The following is a 6,391-nucleotide window of genomic DNA, read 5'->3' on the forward strand; positions in this document are numbered from 1 at the left end:
AACAGCCTAGATTTTGTAATTCTGGTTTTTCTTTTATTATTTTTTTTAGAAGCATCACTTTCATTCAGTCAGGCAGATATGTTGATAAACAAAAGTCATCGTGACCATGGAGATTATACCAATGCAGTTTTGAATGAAATGGTAAAATGATATGCCGAATTCTTCCTCTATACTTGATTTAGACAGAAGGGCATGAGAAACCCTACCCTTTCATTCAGTGTATGCACTCCTGAAGACCCACTACGTGCAGGCACCAGTAACAACAGCTCACACGTGTTGACTGCTTATTATCTTCAGGAACTGTTCAAGTGCTGTGCACGTATTAATTAAGGACTCATAATAATATTGACTGCTTATTACATGCCAAGAACTGTCATAAGAGTCTTCACGTCTAACTAAATTTATATTCACTTTTGTTTTCTCCAATTTGCAAATAAAAAAAAAAATTAGGCAAAGCGAGGTTGGGTGACTTTCTCAAGGTCACATTCTGAATACGACACCGGGCAGTATTGGCTCCAGCGTGTCTGTACTTGTAATGGCTATAAATAGTACTTCGGCCTACTCCGTCTATGAAAGTTTCTAGAATCGCAAAAGCATATTTGACATGCTGAGCTCACTCCCGCCTCAGGGTCTTGCGCTGGCCCTTCCCTCTGCTGGCCTGCCCTTCCCTGCGTCTTCACTTGACCGCTGCCTTATCTTTCAGGGCTCGGCTCAACTGTACTTCGTGGGAATGTTGTCCCTGACCCCCAAAGCCAAAGCGGCGCCCCCACCCCCGCCTCAAGCCTCGGTCACTCCATCTCGCTTTCTTCTTTTTTGTTCCTTCAGAGCGCTTTTCCCTGCCAGAAAACTGCACGATTCCTTTACGTGCCGATTCTCCTCCCTAAGAAGTACGCCGCGTGACAGGCGAGCCTCCCGCTCGGTCACTGCTGTGTCCCTTGGACACAGAGTAGTGCCTGGCACAGAGTCACGCACTCAACCACTGTACTGGAGCGTAGCGCGACTGCACTTTGTACTGAGCAGCAATCATAGCGACAGCAGCTCCAGTCACAACAGCTGCAGCGACAACTCTAACAGGTAACAACAGTTAAGCGTTTGCGCCACACACTGTGCTAAATGCGCCTCATCGACTCCCATGAGGTCGACACTGGGGTCTCCATTTTACAGAAGAGGAAACTGAGACTCGGAGTGTGTGATGATGCGTGTGTCGTGACGAGCCTGGCCCTCGGGGACACATTTATACAGCTACCATGAAAAATGTGAAAAGAAAGCCAGTCAGCACACACCATGGCGAGTCTCTGAGGCCCTGAGGCCTCCATTTCCTTCTTGGCTAAAGAGGGAAAGGTGAAGTTTCATACTTAAACCGTGGAAGGGTCTAGAATTGTAGCACGATACAGTAGAAAGAACCCAGGCGCTGGCTGTAGAATACCTAGGCGGGAATTCTGACTTTGGCCCTTACCAGTTGCATAAGCCTGGGTAGTTCTCTTGATCTCTTTAAGCCTCAGTTTCTCCACCTGTGAAATGGGATAATAGTCCTGGGCTGCCTGCCCCTCAGAGATGCCATGGGGAGAAAGTGAGACAGGATCCGTGACAGCCACCAGCACCGTGTCTGGTGTAGTCAGCGCTCAATATATATGTTTTTTCTCTCCCCATTCCTTTGCCGCAACTCATTCAGTATTTATTCCCCTAAAAGGCCTTTTGATTTCTGATTGTTTGAATTCCATGTCCTCAAATTAAGCCCCAAATTCTATAGGTCACCTGTGGCCAAATGGCTGTCTTCGACCTCAGTAGAGAAAGGATGGTTGGAAAGTGAGAGAGAGAGAGAAAAAAGAGACCAGGAAAAAGATTTCAAGGAAGAAAAGAGAAACTTTTTCGACAGGGAAAAATGTGTGGGAGGCGAGAATATTGCAGGAACCACACAGCAGGAGCCTCACTGAGGAAAAAAAATGGTGTCAGTTAACGACAAGCCACCGACGACGTGGTGTGCCCTTTGCCCAATTTGGAGCAGGGCACACCTGGGAGCGAGTCTCTGTCGCTAGCAAATGGACACTTTGGAGCTGGCGTGGGTCCGCGGGTCCAGCAGGGCAGCTGGCCAGCCTCACCTGGCAGCTGAGCCCTGACCGGGGGCGCGGGCAGGACTGGGCTGAGAACCCGGCCCAGCATGGCCGCCGCTGCGCGGCTGCTTTTCGGCTTCCAAAACACCTCTCGGCCCTATCTCAGGAGACTTTCTTGGATCCTGAAAATCTGACATCAAAGGTAACATTGGAGGTTGACAGGCTAATTGATTTCGCTGAATGTCTCCACAAAGGTTTAGATAGATGGACGTCGACCTTATTTTAAAATAATTTTTTTTTTGTTTTCTACAGGAAAGGAGACTTGGATAAAAGTAAGCCTGCCGCGTGAAGTGGTGGTCCCCCCTCCCCTCATGACGACACTGGGGACCACTTAGGTCGCACTGAGGCACCAGTGGAGTGTGACAAGCTTGCAGGGCACAGAAGGCCTTGGTCGGTACTGGGGAGGAGGTGAAGAATGAGTGATTTTGAAAACCGAATAAAGTTTTAAGCTTAGACAGACGAAAAGGAAGGGAAAGTGTGTTCTAGGTAGAGAAAATACGGGGTGTGTGTGTGTGTGTGTGTGTGTGTGTGTGTGTGGTGTAACTTACAATAACGTGGTATTGCTGGTTGGTGGACAAAAGGCTGAAGTCACATCAGGAGGGCTTTCGACTGCACCCACAGGAGCTTATTCCAGCCAGTGGGCGGACACTGGAGAATTTGAGCAGTGGAGGGTGGAGGTCAGATTCGGGTTTCTGTAGGATCCCGCCAGAAACTGTATTTATAGGAAATGGAATGTAAAGTGGACTGAAGGCAGGGGTAGCACAGAACCGAGAATGTGAATAGAGAAAAAGGGCATATTCGGAAGAGACAACTACCAGGCCTTGGCGATTGTTGGAAAAGGAAGTAAGAGAAGGAAAGTGTTACAAATGATTCATGGTGTGCCAAGTAGGTGGAGATGGTCCGCCAAGAGTCGGGTACCCAAGTGCAGCGGACGCTGACCTTTGCTTACACAGCACCAGCCCCACAGTCCACCTGCCTCCTGCTGGAACCCCAGTTTATTCAGTTACAGGGAGAGATCCTTTGATATGAGAAGGGCGTAGGCCCAATGCCTATGGATGAATTATGATCAGTCTATAAATAAGTCATGCTAATCTCATTCCCCTTGGCCATTTAGTCAAATTGTGGGCAAGTGACTCATTCCTTTTTAAGTGTAACAAGGGGTTTCCCTTGATGAATCAAAAGACAAAGTAAGTAGGGAAATAACCTTTTGCCTATTTCCATTTCTTCCTGCCTGGAGGTGAGCTCAGCCCCCAAAGCCAACATATCATACTCTTGCAGCAGCCATCATGTGACCAGGGGACAAGAGCATGAGAAGAAAGCCAGTCCCCTGAAGGTGGCGGAGCAGAGAGTGACAGCCTGGTCTCTGATGGCGCCTTTGAGCATCTCTGGGTAAACGCATCTCCTATCTCTCAACGTCTTGTCAAGTAAGATAAAATGTCCTGTTAGTGTAAGGCATTTATTTTATTTAGGATAGGATACATTAAGTAATAAGTTGACTCCATAAGTGACGGCAAAGACATGATAGACATTTGTCTCTCGGTTTCGAGTGGTCCAGGTTGGAGGTGGAAAGCTCAGGGCACAGAATCTCAGTTAGCCAGGAGGGAGGAGAGGATAAAGATGCCCTTTGGGGAGGTTCTGTGGGCCAGGCCTATAAATGGCACCACATTACTTTCACTCACATTCCATCAGAGAGAGCTGAGTCAGATGCTCCATCTGAATGCCAGGGAAACTGAGAAATGTAAGGTAACCAGGAAACAATATTCCAGCTTCTACAGATGGAAGGCTGTAAAGTGACTCTTACCGTTGTTCCTGGCAACTAAAAGAATTCCCAACTGATTCGACGGGTTTGGAGCTTAGGGGATGATTTTTGGTGGGTTACACAAGTTTGTTTGTTTGTTTGTTTGTTACTATAGTACCTATATTTTTCAAGACATATCATGTGTAATAGGTAAAATCAGTGGAGTGAATGACATCACCTAGGAAGAATGTAGAGAGTGAGAAGAGACACAGAGATAGAGCCCTTCGAATTGTTCACTGGACCCCCATATCAGAGAAAAATTCCTCCAGCGAAAGAAGGACAGACATCTCAGAGTTGCCTTAGCTTGAAGAGACCACGGCTCAGCTGTAAGAACAAGTCTAGGGCTCAAGGTCACCCAGGTAGTCTGTTTTGTGGGGCGTCTGCATACAAAATCCAAACAGGGCTATCTTTGCCTCTGTTTTCTTTCTTTAAGACATTAACTTTCACAAACGGCTGAAGAAAAGTTTTGAGCAAAATGTGTTCAAGTTCTTTCTCTGGTGAAGATATTTTAGGTGGACACCTAGTGACCCGGACCCTGAAATAAATTAATATCGGTCATTAAGCGTCATTCTGCCCCTTCCCCTCCTCCTCATGCCCACCGCTGAGGCATCAGATGCGAGACTCTGACTTCTCTGGCTTCAGTGGTGTGAAGCCATTAGAAAGTCCTGAGCTCTGCACACGGGCGATTTCCACCACCAGGAATCCACCTTGCCATTTGAATTTTCTTGGAAGGTGCCCCTTCAGGTCCTAGTCTTTCCTGATGACTTCGGCCACTCTATCGAGTTCATATTCGTGAGACCTGGAACTTGAGTTGACACAGCCTGCAGGTCTCATGAGTGTGTGGCGTATACCATCATGGTAGACTGTCGAAGGTCCTCAATCCGACCGGGTAACAGTGTCCTCCAAAGTCCTCCTCTCAACGCTCCCAATCACAATGGCAAAGCAAACAGAGGACACTCAACTGTGGATTGGTCTGGAGACTTTGGGATGTAGGCACTAAGTAGCCAGAGTCCTATCCATTTACTATTCAAATACATTCCGCAAGGGCAGAGGCCATATTATACACATTTCATTGTGCCTCCACCCCAGCTATACTTTGTAGGATGAATAATAACTAGCCTACATGGCATTCTTACTTGAAGCCAAGCATCAAGCTATGTGTTTTACCGGATGTATCTCATTTAATTTTCATAAAAATTTTATCGGGTAGGTAGTATTATTGTCACCTTTTTATGGATGAGGAAACTGAGGCTAAAAGAGGTTAAGTATCCTCCCAATTAACAGATTTTACAAATGGTCAAGCCAGGATCCAAGCCCAGAGGTCCGAGTAACCTGTACCCTAGCCCACCTCCCATTAATCCTTGCTGTAACGATTGAAGACCTGTGTGGAGCACCTGGCACTAAGCTCCTTGCTGACATACAGTAAATGTTCAATAAACGGTCACTATTATTATGCCTTTGTTTCTTCTTAATAGGTGCACATCATGTAATTTTCTTATTAGACTGCAAAGCGGGCCTTCTACTGATGGGCTGTCGTGTACCTCGTGTGACAGTGAGGAAGCCGTCAAAGATGATTCCTCTGCTAGGAGATACAGGAGTTTTGTGACATGGGAATAAGTGAGGTCTTGGCGACAGGCAATATCTTGGGGACCCGGCTCAGAGAAGTAAAAGGTCCCAGCAGTCAACCTCCTGGTGTTCTAATTTATAAGCCTTCATTTACTAGTAATTTATTAGTCCCTTGGAGAGCATTAAATTGAATCCATCAGTTGTTATTCCGTTATTCTTAATACAGCTTATTTTTCTAATACAGAAATATTCTAAAACTTGGGAAATGCGATGAAGAAAGAAGAGGAAAAACCAACATAATTCTACTGCTCAGAGATGGTTCTATTAACATTTTTGTGTTCTAATTGACATTTTATTCATTTTTTTATTTGTTTGCTTTGTCGATAACATGAGAGACCCTTGAATTCCCATGCACCAGAGTCATCAAATTTTTTTCAATCCGTTCCCCTTGGCTTGGGACACAGAGAGGTCCTGCAATTGGTTGGCTCCAAGACCCAGAGTCCCCGGGGTCCAGTTTGACAGACCCTGCAGGGCAGTGGTCAGCGGGGCCTCTCTGGACGGGGTGACGGAGGCCTCGCCATCTCAGGGAACAGCACTCAGCTCCGAGCCAGTATCCCGCACAAGGGTCGGCCCAGTGCAGGAGGAAGTTTTCCTGGGCCCGGTTCCCACCCTTGCGGTCACATCACAGTGACGCAGCAGGAAGCCGGCCTCCCCAGGGCCCAGGTCTCTCACAGGAAAGTGTTGCCGGAGGCTCTGCCCGGGCAGGACGGCTTTCAGGGCCTTCCGAGCCCGGCGGGATTCTCCTCCAGGCTGGGCTGCAGCCTTGGGGCTGTGCCCTGCTCTTCCTCTGCCCGTCTGCCCGGCCTGAGGCTGGCGGTGACACCGATGGGGGTGCCATAAATGGGCTCTGCTCTCC

The sequence above is a fragment of the Rousettus aegyptiacus genome, unplaced genomic scaffold (genome assembly GCF_014176215.1).
Source record: "Rousettus aegyptiacus isolate mRouAeg1 unplaced genomic scaffold, mRouAeg1.p scaffold_m13_p_17, whole genome shotgun sequence".
NCBI lineage: Eukaryota > Metazoa > Chordata > Mammalia > Chiroptera > Pteropodidae > Rousettus > Rousettus aegyptiacus.